This window comes from Pteropus vampyrus, unplaced genomic scaffold (assembly GCF_000151845.1).
Source record: "Pteropus vampyrus isolate Shadow unplaced genomic scaffold, Pvam_2.0 Scaffold229, whole genome shotgun sequence".
Taxonomy (NCBI): Eukaryota; Metazoa; Chordata; class Mammalia; order Chiroptera; family Pteropodidae; genus Pteropus; species Pteropus vampyrus.
In genome coordinates, this window is record NW_011889010.1 from 28,625 (window position 1) to 43,469 (window position 14,845).

General features: G+C 37.6%; 1 protein-coding gene across 1 annotated transcript in view; it reads left to right on the forward strand.

Annotated features, from left to right (window-relative positions):
- Positions 1 to 2,643: 2,643 nt before the first annotated feature.
- HMBOX1 (homeobox containing 1) overlaps positions 2,644 to 14,845 on the forward strand; it is a 153,414-nt gene continuing 141,212 nt past the window's right edge. Inside the window, exon 1 of the mRNA XM_023519668.1 lies at positions 2,644 to 2,949. The gene's annotated coding sequence lies outside the window, so the exon portion shown is untranslated. The remainder of the gene's footprint in view (positions 2,950 to 14,845) is intronic.

A 14,845-nucleotide genomic window follows, 5' to 3' on the forward strand; every position in this document is an offset into this window, starting at 1 on the left:
TGAAGAACAGAAGCAGAATCAACAAGATGCACTCAGACTATGTAGGAAGGGTATACTGGCAAGTCATAATCTCAAAAACAAAAATGTGCTCAATAAAATGTATTTCTGTGTTTTATGAGATAAATGTAAACATAGCTTGCTATGTATTCTTGAAGCAGTTCACATAGTTAAAAATTTTACGCCATGGGAGGATTTATTCCAACTCTATGAGAGGCATGTCATACAAAAAAAGTCATTTTCTGAGCATCAATGATTTTGAAACTACTTTGCTGTAATTCTGCGTTATAGATCATTTATTATCAAATGAGTTTAAACACGTAATACATGGATTGAAATGAGAGGGAGGGACTACAGATGGGACACTTTCTCTTACCTCTGAGGCATCTTTTGGTTAAAGGGAAAAAAATAAGTTTCTACTTTTTTCCATGTTTCCACATCTCTAAATAAATTAAGCAAAAGGATATTATGAGCAGCCCAAAGTAAATGTAAACCATGGCTCTCTGACAACCTCAGCAAATGAGTTTTATGGGAAAACTGTTTCATATTTGCATGCCTTCTCATTAAACACACCAAATGTGATTTATCCTTTATTGAAGACATATGGTCTATGCGTCTACCATTTAGGCACAAGCTCTTTTGCTCCTCAGCTGAATTCTATTCATGGAAGGCCCTAGTCTACTCATCTTCGTCAGTTCAAGAGTCATCTTTCCAGGAAGCTGTCTGAGTGCCCCCTCCCCAATCATCCTCTCAATTCCCCAAACACTGAACATGACTGTTTCACTATGAATGCAATGAATTATATCTTTGGCTTACTATTCTATCTTCATTAGATCACATGCTTCTTTAGGGCCATGCTTCTAATTCTGCATTCTTAAGTGTTTAGCACACTGACTCAGAAGCAAATTGATATTCTCAAGGTTTACTGATCAGCACCCTCCTTACATTAATGGCTTCAAATGGAGACAGTTTGTAGTTGAATCTACTTTTAATACTTTGAATTCTCAGAAAACAGCTGACACTTTGCTAAGTATATATACCTGTAGCATGGTAATTACCAAAGGTAGAATGAGAGGGATGTGTGTACTTTTTCCATTTATAGAAATGGAAAATGAAAATCTTTTGTTTTTGTATTAAAATTACAGAAAGTAAAACTTGACATTTGGCTGCAGGAACATGATTTTAAAAGGAACAGCATATCTCACATGATTTTCTATTCTCCTGATTATGCTATTACTAATTCCACACAGCTGGAATAAACTACTTAGGTCTGTGTGCACAATGACAGTAAAATAGCTCAAAATAAAGCAAGGTCTGAGAAACTTACCTATATATACACCAAGCCAGGTGTTTGAGTTTTGTGAAGCAAAGACTCCAGGTATACTGGCATATTCCATCTAACCTTGGCTCATAAAGTCCCTACAGCCCTGGGCTGTAATGTCTTTTTTTTTTTTTTTTTTTAAATTTTAAGATCTAATTGGTTTTTTTAAGCAATTCATAAATCAGATGGTACCCCCGCTAGCAACTAGAAGGGCACTTCCGACTGTAACGTCTTAACTCTTCTCAGCCCATCCATAATCCCATCCGGCATTTAAGACTGAAATCCTCCAAGCGCACTAACCTCGACCTTCTCTGAATTTCAAGTGCAATTAGGAGTCTATAATGGAAAATTTAATAATTACACTCTGCTCAATATTTTCTACTTTTTGCTCATAAGTAACCAAAGCCTTCTCAACAACGGTAAGGAGGAACGCTAATAAAGTGCCACTGCATGGAAATAAGTTAACCTATTATGACACTCACGTGGCAGCTGAGAAACAAGTCAAACCTAGTTCATAAAGCCCAACCTTAGTTCGTCGGTGAAGAAATGTTACAGTCAACCTCTCATCTAACAAGGGGACCCACCAGGGATGTATAAGATCTCTTGGAAGTTGCGTGTGAGGGTTGGGGGACTGGAGAGGGTAGGGAGGTGTGATTTTTAACCCCTTCAATAACAAACAGCAGCTTTCCTTAATCCACCCCACTTTCCAGTTCCCCAATTGCCAGCCCTTTTTCGCGACGGTTCCCTTCCCAAGGTGGAAACGACGGCGTCCAAAAAGGATACGGTATAACCATTGCCCTCTGACCTAGGAGCGGAGACTCACCAGTTTCATACTGGACTTTTGGTTGTTCAACACCAGTCAATCGACTCCTCAAACCCAGAAACTGTCTTCCGGTTCAAGCTCCGCCACTCGCTCGCGGAGAGCATTGCGGGACATGCAGTCTTTCTTCTCTACGCCCCCTTCCCGGGGCATCACGGAAAATGTAGTCAACCCTCCGTGCATCATGGGAACTGTAGTTATCTTTCCTTTTCCTCCCTCTCCACTCTAAATGCCTCCTTCTGTCCGCTCAAATTCATCTCCGCCGCCAATTTATCCTCCCTCTCCACCCCAGTATGATCTCATGTCCCCAGTCTGGGCCTGGGACCTGTGGTATTCTGGGATGTGTAGTTCTCACGGCTCTGGCGCCCCTTTCCCCCTCCTCCCTGTGGGAAAGTGGATGGGCGCGGGACTTGCCGGGAGCTGTAGTTCCCTTGGGACTCTGGACGCCGAGTCCCGCCCTTTCACTCGGGGGACGCAGGAACTACAACTCCCAGGGCCGCCTGGTGGCAGCAGGTGGGAGCAGGGCTGTTGATATCAATATGGCGGTTGTCAGCCAGACAAAGACAGTCAGTCTGATGTGATTGAGACAAGGGAGGTTTTCAGGGGGAGACTGGGAGATAGGGGCCTCCCCTCCCCCTTCTCCTCTTCCTGAGCGGACCTCAACCCCTCCCCAGTCCCTTCCGGACGCGCGCCCCACGCGGAAGACACCCCTCCCCCTCCCGCTTTCCCCTCCTCCCCATCTCAGCCCGTCGTACTGGGACGTTGGGGAGGGGGCTGTGCCGCGCGGAGAGAACTCAGCAACCATTCCGAGGTGAGTCGAACGGTTTTCGAGCCGGACTACCTCAAGTCTCTTTACTCACGTCTTTCTTTTCACTTTTTTTTTTTTTTGGAGGGTTTTTGGGGAGAAAGTGAGTGGGCTGCGGATGGGTCTCTTAAGCGGCCGGATTGAGAGAAGAGAGGAAGCAGGGGTCTTCCGAGTGGGTGACCCGGACGCAGGGTATGGGGTGGGGCAGTTCGTGGGAGGCGGTAATTGAAAGGCGTCGGCTGCTCCCTAACTCTTTTCTCCTCGTCTCCTCCACTATGGGCGGAAGGTTTGAATCCTGGAGGTGGGGTCTCCTGTTTGGAGTTTGGGAAACTGTAAGGCGTATTGGAGGTGTGTGGGTTTGGGGGTGTTTAACTGTGTTTTAAACTGTGTGACGTGTACTTGTTTGATATGTTAGTCTTGAATAAATGTCTAGAGATAGGAAGTTAGATAGCTGGAGTCATAGCTTTTAACTGGGCCTGGGCAGGGAAGCGTGCGTGGGGTCCTGGTGCTGGACCTTTGGGCTGGCGACGTGGTGCTGGGTAGCTGGGTAGCTGGGGTTAGCAACTCGTTCGTGTCCCGTTGCCCGATCACACTTCTCCTCCTCGCCTCCGCCCCCTCCCCCGGACACATCTCCGCCCCGAACTCCGGGCAGGAGAATTGTAGAGATGAGGTAGTGTAGAGATGGATTTTTGCATCCTTAAGTCGGTAGATAAGGTGGGAAAGGAAAAGTGTTCTTAATATTTTATTCCGGAACTGTGTTTTGGTTACACTGTTGGGGCTACTTTGAAAGGTGTCCTCCACCCACCCTCACCCCGAAACAGCAGGTAGAGGTATCTCATCGTCTTCGTGTTAGATTAAAGATTACTTAAGATTCGGCGACGTGGGTTGGGGTCAGGGAGTGCTGACATGCGTATGTATCTCCGTGTCTACTAAAGACTCAGAATGACTGTTGTGTATCTTGAGATAGGGTGACTTTTTTTCATAGTAGGAAAAACTGTTGGAAATTATTTGGAGGCGGGGGGAGTAGCTGAAAGGCGCTGTTTGTATTTTTCTTCTACTCCACCCTGTTCTGTCTCGCATTTGTCTGAAAGCTGGTATGGAAGAGTAAGGAAGCATTGGGTGAGTGAAGAGAAGAATGCAGTTGGCATTAAAGATACCGTACTATATAAAGTTGAATGTAAAGTGATTGCTTTTTAAATTTACCCTGAAGCTTTAAAAGCCCTCATGTTTCGTATAGGCTAGAGTGATGTGACTAGTTCACTTCCCTGGGATCCTGCAGGTATAGAGACTTCTGCCTTCCTTCCTTCCTTCCCTTCTTCCTCCCTTCAGTCCTTCCTTCCTTTCTTGGCATGGTACATTTCTCTTCCAGGTTGGACATAATACCTCTTGTGCCTATTTAGTTTGTACTAATATGGTTGTGCTTTTTGTGGTTTTGTGTGTAAAATACATCATTAGTTGACAAGGATCTGCGTTTGTTATTTTTCTTTTAGCCACAGGTAATTATCACATCAAATTAGTGTGCTTTGCATTAAACTTACTTTAAAATTGCACAACTAGGTTGTAGATTAGTTGAATTGTGTGCATAAGTCAAGTTTGGAAAATTTGAAATCTGATTTTTTTTCAAGTTTCAGTTAGGATTATAAAAGGAAGAGAATTGCAACATCCCATGTTTCTTACATTCTTCGGTATTTAATAACATTAAGCCAAGAGAATTTAAGATCATATATTTTGTACTTCAGTCTGAAATAGAAGTTTTTTAATAATCCTCATGTGACAGATTCCTAGTGTAATGGACTTTTAAATAACTAAAGGAATTGGCACAATTTCTTTTAAACTGTTAAGAAGTTAGTGTGTCTACGTATTTGGCTCCAAACATATCAATTCTCGAACCTATTGGTAAAGGACCACAGAGTCCATAAAAACTGAAAGTCACATAGATACAGTATGTAATTTTATGGTGTGTTTTGTAACCTTTAATGTGAAATTTCTCAGTTGATCATTCACATAGACGAGCTGACTATAAAAGCATGAGGTAGCATATATATTTTGATTGACCCGAATAGAAAAAAAAATTGATGTGTCCTCTAAATTTCAAAATTAGAATATAGGATATGTTGATACAAAGCCGAGCCTTTAGTTTGTTATAGATTAAAGGTTCCAGAATTTTTTGTTTTAACCTTTTATCTTAATCTGAAACATTACTTTGTAAAAACTGGAGAAAAATCCTGAATAACTACACGGCAGGTTTTTGGTGGGGGAGGGGCTTAAAGTAATTTTGTTAGACATAGAGTATTAAAATGTTCAGTGATTATTTCAGAAATAAAAACGAAAATGTTTGTTAAGAGTTGAAAAAGTATGAATATTTTTTTTTCCACACCTGTAACTAAGATTTTGTTTTGTTTTTTTCTTCTTCTATGGAAATGCAAAGTTACTGGAAAAAGCTTTCATTAAACTCTTTCTCACTAGTAGTCTGGTTAAAATCATTACAAGTAAATCAGATATATTCCTTGCATTCTTTGGGATGATTCTGTTGGAATTTAGCACTGAGCATTAAAATGATGTAAAGCCTTTACTGCGGGTTAAAGCATAAAACATTCTCAGCATGTGGAAGTCATATGGTTTACGAAAAAAGTAGAAAATTAGGGCATTGGTACCTGTCCAGCTTAAGATTTCATCCTGTAACTGTGAAAGACACATTTATTTTAATATGATTGCTCTGAAAAATGTTGCCTGTATTATGGGAAGTTGAAAATCCAAACTGTTTTTAACCAATTTGTTGCTAGTTTAGTGTACTGCATATGGTGAAAATACTGTGGTTGCAGATGTGCATCAGGGAGCCTTTAAGGGTCAGCTTTATGTTGAATGTCTTTAGTGAGGCTTCATTTTTACTGCTGTACTAATTCAGCCTTGAGTGAAGCATCACTAATAGAAACTTAATAGCTCAGTATTGGTAAGTTACAAACAGTATTGCAACATATGTTTCTTTGGTTCATCATTTAAAAAAATAGAAGTAGCCAATTTATGGCAACTTTTGTAGCAAGCATTAATTGTAATGGCATTGCTTGTTTCAGTAGGGGTTGAACACATTGAAAATATTTATGCCTAATTTATTCATTTTGGGTCTTTTATATATTATATTCAGTCTATCTCACCTTTAATGTTTCAGACAGCTTCATGTTTCCTGTAAAATCATGTTTGCTTTTTCCGTTCATTTTATTGCAGCTCTTGTTTCTATTATTTTTATGTGCAGATCTTTAAACTTGAATTATTTCTTTTGGGAATTAGAAATTTATCTTACAATGTCATATTTCATAAATGTAAGTTGCATACCACTCAACTTTTAAAAAATATGAACATATACAGATAAAGATGCTCAGTGAAAATGTGTTGGCTTTGTTTTGTGAACCTGCTTTATTTAGATTTTTTTGGCTCCAGAATTAATTTAAAAGCTCCCTTTGCTATTTGGCTAGATTTTTCTCTTAACTGCTGGCTTTTACTTCTCAATTTAGTAGAACTTTAATTTCTAAACAGTGAAGAGTGGAAATCCTAGCTTGTCAAGGGTGTTATAATTGTATATTCACATAGGCACTCACACATGTAAAGTACCTTTATGTTTGCTTATGTATGAAATTGGTATAGACCTATGCAACTCATAAAAAAGGAATCTGAACCACAAATAACGGGAGACTAAGGAGTGGCTCAGGCTAGAAATCAAAGAATAACCACCACCACATGCTGTCAAACTTACAAAAGCTATGGAGATTTTCATTATCATTGTAAACCATTACTTTAACAGATTCTGCCAAAATCTAATTCTCTCAAAATGGAAGCTACTGATATTGAAAGTTTCTCAAAATAATATTAAGTAATATGTGACTTGGATTCCTCAGTGCAGTTATCCCCCCAGTTGACCCTTACTGGTCTTAGGGCCCATCATAAGTATAAAGATTTTTCCGAGTGATTATTTGACATAAAATTTTTAGTTAGAGTCTATTTAAACAAAATCCCGTGCTTTAGATGGCTTGTTTTTCTTGATCTTAGATGAAACAAGTTGGAAATTTACTATAACATAGTCTTGGACACTTTCCAAGAGCATCTAGTTACTGGAAGTCCCTGGCTTTTTTACTTGTACAATGGTAATAAAGTTGAAGTTACAGTAAGTTTTTCCAATGATTATTATAATCTTAATGCAATATTTTATAGATCCTTGACTTGGGCTATAAAGATAGTGTTTGTTTTGTTTTGTTTTGTTTGTTGCATTTACAAACAGAAGGAGAAAAAAGAACAATCTTTGATTTTGCTTTGAAATTATATTTTTACTTTTTTTTTTAAAATACTAAAACAAGTGATTACAGACCCCTCCTTATAAGTGATAAAATTAGAATCAAATCTATTCAAAGGGCATTTAGATTTTTCTTGGAGTGCTGATTGTGATAATAATATTTACCAAATTCCACATACTGGGTATATTCTTTGTAGCTTCTCTGTCCGACTTATATCCAGTGGTTTATCAGTGGTCTACATGTGGTTTATCGAAAACACTTAATAGCTCTTTTTACTGTATGCATATTAAACAATTAGTGTGGAGTAGCCAAGTGGCAGTAAGTTTCATATGTGTAGTCACTTTTTTTCAAAGGGTAAAGTCAAATGCTGTGGCTATTGCTGAAATGCGATGACTTTAGATTGAAACTGTGCTTTCAGATTTTGATAAAGTAGTAGTATGTTTAAAATATGAACTAGGTTGGGCCTAGTCATTCAAGCTATGAAATCATTCTTATTCTCTCAATCCAATCATGAAGTCAGGTTGATTTTGCATCCTTTATATTTATCTATTCACTTCTTTTCATTTTGTTGCTATTCCCTTAATTCAGGCCTTCATCTTTTCTGGCTTACCACATCAGTCTCGACTAATTTTTCTGCTTTCAGTGTTTTTCCTTAGTCATTCTTTGGCCCTACCTGAGCAATCTTGCTAAAATATAATTTGAATTTGATTTTCATCCATGCTCTGCCTTTAATTCTGCAATGGCTCCCTAGCCTTTCAGACAAATTCTTACTGTCATTTCACCTGTGTCCAAATCCTGATTCTGCCACATACTAGCAGTGTGACCTTGGGCAAGTCATTTAATCTGTCTCTTCCTCAATTTCCTCATCTGTAGAATAGGAATAAATAGTCCGTCCTTCATAGGATTATTGTGTGTCCTTAGAATGCTTTTTGCATATCATAAATGTTAACTTATAATTATTGTGTTATGCCGAGTGTTTTACGTTTTGGTTCCTGCCTTATGTATTCCATCATTACTGATCCCAGACTCTTAGCCATGCCAAACTATTGGTGGGCCAAGCAAATACTCTTCAGTTTAGATAAGGAGGTTTGGGTATTAGTCTATGAGGATTGCATTTGTTAGTAGTGTCTTCAATTTAAAGAATTAATTTTGAATTTTAAAGCATATTGTTGTGTAAAGAATGATAGCATATCCTATTGCTTTGGCTTTTTTCCCTCTGTCCCCAAATAAATAATAATACTAGTTAGCTTATTGCCTAATTCGGGCTACAGTTTAAAAAATCATTTTCTTAACTCTGTTAAAGCATTTTTATGTTTCTAACCTAGATTTTCTCTTGCTAATCCAACTTTTCATATCTTCTCGCCTAACTTCACTAAAGATCTATTATTAATTTTGTGTAGTTTTTTTTTTTTTTTCACTTTTCCCCACAAATTTGAATTCTCACTCCATTTCAAGCAATGTGTTTTCTTTATATTACTTTTGGAACAATCAAATAGTTGCATTGCATGATCTGGAAGGCAATTGACAGACATTCTGTTTTGTTTACTTACTGATGTTTGTACTTGAGATTGGGTGGCTAGTTTATTTCCACCGCTTCAGTTGGTTTTCCAAAGTAGTAGATGGTACACATATGATGATTTGTATCTGTGTGTCATTCCTTTCAAAGAAGAGAAAGAATGTCCTGTTTTTACAAAACTGAGCCTCACAAGGATCAATGTTACCCAAAACTATTGTATAGGGGTAGCAGGATGATAACTAAGGTATCAGTTTAGACTTTAGAATGTACGATGTAATTTTTGTACGATGCATTATTATGACTATAGTTTGCAACCACTAATTTAGCCAGCATTTGACTTCACAGAACGTAATTGTTCATTGTGGAGAACTTGAAAGTAGCTATTCTGAATATTATCTTTATTTGGTTGAAAATGCATTTTTTTTTAGTCAAAGATGGCTTATATTTAGTTTTACATAGTAGCAGTTTAGAACCACTCAGGACAAGAATAGTTGCTGTATACTCTTAGGAAGACCTCTCTGAAAAGATGGCATGATCTTACTTATTTAGCATTCTGTATCAGTCAAGCTTTTCAATTTCAAGACATTTTCCTCCATAGGCGGTGGGTCTAAGGTTATATAAATTTCTTTGACTTTTTTTTTTCCTCAAAAAAGTTCCTTCCTTTATATAAAACATAATAATTTAAAAAATATTGTTTTATTCCTTAACATTTCAATGCATTATAGGCATGAAATGACCTGGTCTTCCCTAATGCAAGGAATTATTTAATGAATATGTTATTGATTACTTCCAATTTTAAGTTCCATTTTGTGAAATAATATGTTTAGTTGACAGCATGTTAACTAGGTGTTTTCACTCTGTTATTGACCGTGTAAATTTGTAAATATTACCTGGTTAGTTTTCAGTTTTCTAGTTTGCTAAACAGGGTATTTAGACTAATTTGTTTCTTATATATGGTATTTTTGTTAAGTAAACTCACGAGTTGTTTGTTTGCTTATTTACTTATTTTTAAATTTGAAATAATTAAAAATTCACAGGAAGTTGCAAAAATAGTAGAGAGGGCCCTGTACTTTTCTCCCAGTTTCCCCTAATGGTCATATCTTACATAACTTTAGTACAATACCAAACCAGGAAATTGACATTGGTACAGTGTGTATATAGTTCTGTGCCATTTAATATAATTATCACGTGTGTGTATTCTGTAACCACCACCACAATCTCGATACAGAACTAGTCTGTCACCACAGAGGTTGAATTATTCCCTACTTATTCATAAATTGTTGTATTGTCAGTATAACTAAGGAGAAAGATACCAATTATTGGATCAGTAATTTCACTCTTGCCTTTTTTAGTAGTTCAGAAATTCTTTTGGCACAGCTTGAAAGTTTTTATGGAAAATTCCAATTAAACTTTCTCATTTTGAGAAGTTATGTTATGGCATGAATGATTCTAAGACCCACGGAGCCAATTGAGATGAATTATGAGCCTTTATTAGCCGGCCCGCAACTGACTCTCTACCATGCAGGCTTAGGGGAGATCAGCTCCAGGGTTTGAGAGTGAGGCAGTTATAAAGCCTAGAACAAGCAAGCAGATTACAGAAGCAGAAGTTAGCCATTAGCACAATACATCACCTAGTACCACACCCTAGTTAACAAGTAAGTGAATTACGGAAGCAGACATTGGCCATCATCATATCTTATACAATACACCTCCTAAACCACACCCAAGCAAGTAGGACAACTTCTGGTATCTAAAGATATTTCTTCCCTGTAGTTGACTTAGCTAGTTGGCTCACTTGAAAATTTTCCACCCTTAACAGTTAAAAATTGGCAAGCCTTCCTTGAGGACTTAGAATATTTGTACCCATTTAGTACTAATAAGTACCCAAAAGTTAACAATAGCTTTGGAAATTTCTGTAAATAAAATGTGAAATGTTTAAATGAATTCAAGGCTTAAATGATATATTTCTTGCCAGGGAGGAAGTATGGTAGAATCTGTTTAGATAACCAAAATTATAGTTATTTTGACATGAATTTTGGTCTTTGGTCTTTGACAGTGTTGAAGCACTTCTTAGATCAATTAATTGTGAGCTCATGTGGTAGTTTTATTTTGGATTTGTTGTAAGGGAACTTGCTTCAGTGTCAGTTCAAAGATGATTTTCAGAGAAAATATCTTGAGAGGAAAAGAAAGGGGGAGAGGGTTCTTGGTATTATTGTTAGTCTAGGTACGAGAAAGGACCATCCGATTAAAGGCTATTTATAGGGCAGATTACATACTTTACCTCCTTTTTATCAGCCGTATGTGTTATAAAGCCTGTCTTCAAAGGTGAGGCTATTAATCCAACATATTACTGATTATTACAGACATCTAACAACAAAGGTCTGCTTTAAATAGCCAACAAGGTATTTTCAATATAATATATTAACAAAAAAGATACATCACGTGGTTTTTGTCTCCTCCAGGTGTGAGACAATTTATTTGTCAACACTGATAATTTACTTTGAAAAGGCCAATTAAATTTTAATTTGTTTTATTGACCAGAATACGATAAATTTTGATGTTACTTCTTGATAAGTCAGATTCATATTTAGAGAGCTTTTTGGCTACTTGAGATTTTACTTTCTTCGTGGTACAATTTTTTTTCCTCTTTGGATTTATCTGTTGCCAGCTTTTTATTTATCTTGATGCACATTCTTTAAAAAAATAATGCTTTAATCAGAAATTGTGTTGCTTCAAGGAGAGGTTGTTGTAGGGATCCAGCTGTTTTGGGTTGATAAAGAATGACCAGACCTTGTGTGAATGGTAGAACTGTCAGGAATCTTGAGAAGCTAGTCTCTCATTTTGGGGACATATGGTTTCTTGTCTTGCCTTGTTTTTCCACGTATGCTTCATCTGCCTTTCTCGCTTCTCCCTTCCACTTCTCTTTGCCTTGCTATAGTTTTTCACAGTTTCTTTTTCTCCATAACTTTGACTTGCAGGTGGATTTGGTTTGCTGTGGTGCTGACTTGAACTGCTCTTTCCTTCAACCGAAGCTTACGTGTTAGTGGCGACAGTTTGTTTCCTTTAGTTCAGTTGGCCAGAGAGAAATCTGAATGCATAGCATGACCATGAGTCTATTTCTATTCCATGACCTTGGCGGATAAGGCACAGGGGGATGTCATCTTTTATATGAAGCTAATGCTTTTGGGTTCTCTACATGAGAGTTCTTTTGCAGGGGTCCAGCAGGGCATACTCAGTTAAACATGTCAAGTCTAGCAGTGCATGTTTAAGTACTCTGTGGAATACAAAGATGAGTTGGATGTAATCCTTTTCTTCAAAGATCAAATAATTTGCATGAAATGGCAAAAGTCTCCCAGTATAATTTAGTGTTAGTTTTTATGTTAGTCATTTCTGGTTTTGTGCAACCAGAAGGATGACAAAGTGAGACTACAGAACTAGCCAAGGTTAAGGAAAGAGAACCAGAGGTAGCAGTGGAAACATAGATATTCCATCTATAATTTGAGGCACAGATCTGCTAAAGCATGAAAGTACCTGGAAGCCATTCTTTCAAGATCCTAGTTTTGGGTACCAAGGAGCATCCCTGGTTCAATAAAGAGGCTCTTTTTTGTTCTACCTCATATCAAGTAGACAACGTTTGGCCACCGTTTGTCCCATTGTCAGGGTCCATAGACGTCTTAGAAAAACTCACTTTTTCACTAGTCCAGAAACTGAACCATTCTCATAGACACTGTCTATATGGTGGCAGCTATTCTCTTAGAAAATGTCTTTCATTCTGGACAAGGTTTTACAGTTATCAGGACAAAGACAGGACACGTGTGCCCTCTTACTTTAGAGGCAACACAAATTCAGATGGTGAGTAGTAATGAGTATGTTCTCCAAAGATCTGGCAACATAAGAATTGATATATTGAGTCAGTCCAGTGTTCAGTCAACACCATATGTTATATTTAACAGAAGCTCCATGATGTCAGGGAAAGGGATTGGAACTTGCTCTGCCCCATGTCATTATTGGAGTTGATAGAGATTTCAGGGCTACAAACTCCAAAGCCAAGTCTTGGTTATGTTACCAAACCGAGATTGAGATTTTCAGAAGTAAGCAGAAGTCAAGCATAGGCACCTAAAGAACCTAGCAGATCCGAGTCAGATCACAGAGCCACAGGAGACAGACAGTAGGGGAGTCACATAATTCTAACACTTAGGCTGCAGTAGAAGAAGGCAGTGCATCTCAACTTTTGTGCAAAAGAATTGCCTGGAAAAAGTGTAAAAATTTTGGTGTCCTGAATTCCACACTTAGATTCTTAAAATCTTAGATAGGCCCAGGAATATGCATCTTCCCATAAGCATAATAGGTAATTGATGTCTTCAGAACATTTGGAAAATGCACAGACATAGCATGATGATTGCTGCTGAAACCCTATGTACTTGGCTCTATGATAGAGGGCTTGGTAATCTTAAACACCTGTTTGTAACTTGGAATATTCCCTCCTTGACACATGCCTGCATTTTTGCTGAACATCCTCTATAATTGCTTATGCTACTAAATTGTGCAATGGGTTATGTTTTGGTTAAACATGGCTATTTTTCTAAATGTTATACTTAAATGGTTAGTATTATGCCCCAAACATCAAGTCGATAATGGTTTATCATCAGTTAATTTTCTTAAACTTTTATATTTACATGTACCAACTCTTAAGGCAGTCTTCCCCACCCCTTCCTTGTCAATAAATTCTCCTTTATTCTGGTTTTCTGGATCTGTTTTCTTCCCCACTGTATGCACTTTTGGTATATCAACCATCTCTTGAGTCTTTGCCCTCACAAATTAATTCCTCACCTTTTTCTTTTAGGTCTGTCATTAATTTTTCTCAGTGACTTAATTAATCCTAGAATACTGAGCTGGTAGAGAACATGGAATTTGGAACTGTTGTGGCGCGATCAATTCTAAGACCCTCGGAGCCAATTGAGATGAATTATGAGCCTTTATTAACCAGCCTGCGACTGATTACCACGCAGGGTTAGGGGAGATCAGCCCTGAGCTCCCAAAAGAGGCATCTCATAAAGCCTAGAACCACACCCTGATTTAACATCAAACAAGCAAAACAGATTAGCCACACCCTAGTTAACATCAAACAAGCAAGCAGATTACAGAAGCAGAAGTTGGCTGTTAGCATATCTTTGCCCAGAACCACACCCTTAACAGAACCAGACTGTTTAGGTGCAAATCTGACCTCCACAATTTACTCTGTAACTTTGCGTAAACTTTGCTGGTGTCTCAGTTTCTCCGTCTGTAAAATTGGAGACAAATAATAGTACCCATGTCATAGGATTGTTGTGAGCATATGAGGCAGTATTTATAAAATACTTAAAATAGTAGTCGGCATAGATTAAGGCACACCTTTTTATCTTTTTATTAGTTGGTGGGTGCTTCTGTTTCTAAGGTATTTAGCCCCCTCCTAAATCATTAGAATTCTTATACATTGCAAGTAATCCTTTCCTAACTACTTATTTTTTGTTTGTTGATTTGTTTTTCTCTGTTTTACTTTTGTAGGCCTTTGTTGCTTTTGATGCAAATGCTTATTTCCTCTTAGTTAAAATTCTTTATATCTAGGTCTTTTTTTTTTTCCATTATCCTTTTCCTTATTAAAATTTACCTCTGGTCTTGGAGTTCTTATATTTAAAACATTTAAATTACCCTTTTATTACTTTCCTTTCTTACTTTTTTCCCTCTTCTCCCATCTAACTCATCAGTGGTATTCTGCTGATTCTTTCACTATCGCAGCTCTTAGATTGCTCTCTTCTTTTTTACATCTGTGGTCGCCATCCTCATCACTTCTGGCTGAGATGATTACAGCAGTAAAACTGGCCTTCTTGCCTCTTCCCTACTCTATTCCATGGTGCACAGTACTCTTAGAATAATTTTCATCAACACTTTTCGTCAAATCATTGAAGAAGTTCTTAGTTCGAATTGTGTTATATTCCAATTTTTAATCACTGTGCTTTTTAGTTTCTCTAACATTATTCCCCCTCCCTTACCTAGCATTCTACTTTCTTATTCCTAAAGATGTTTTCTATTACACTGAAGTAAATTACCTTTCTTCTTGCTATAT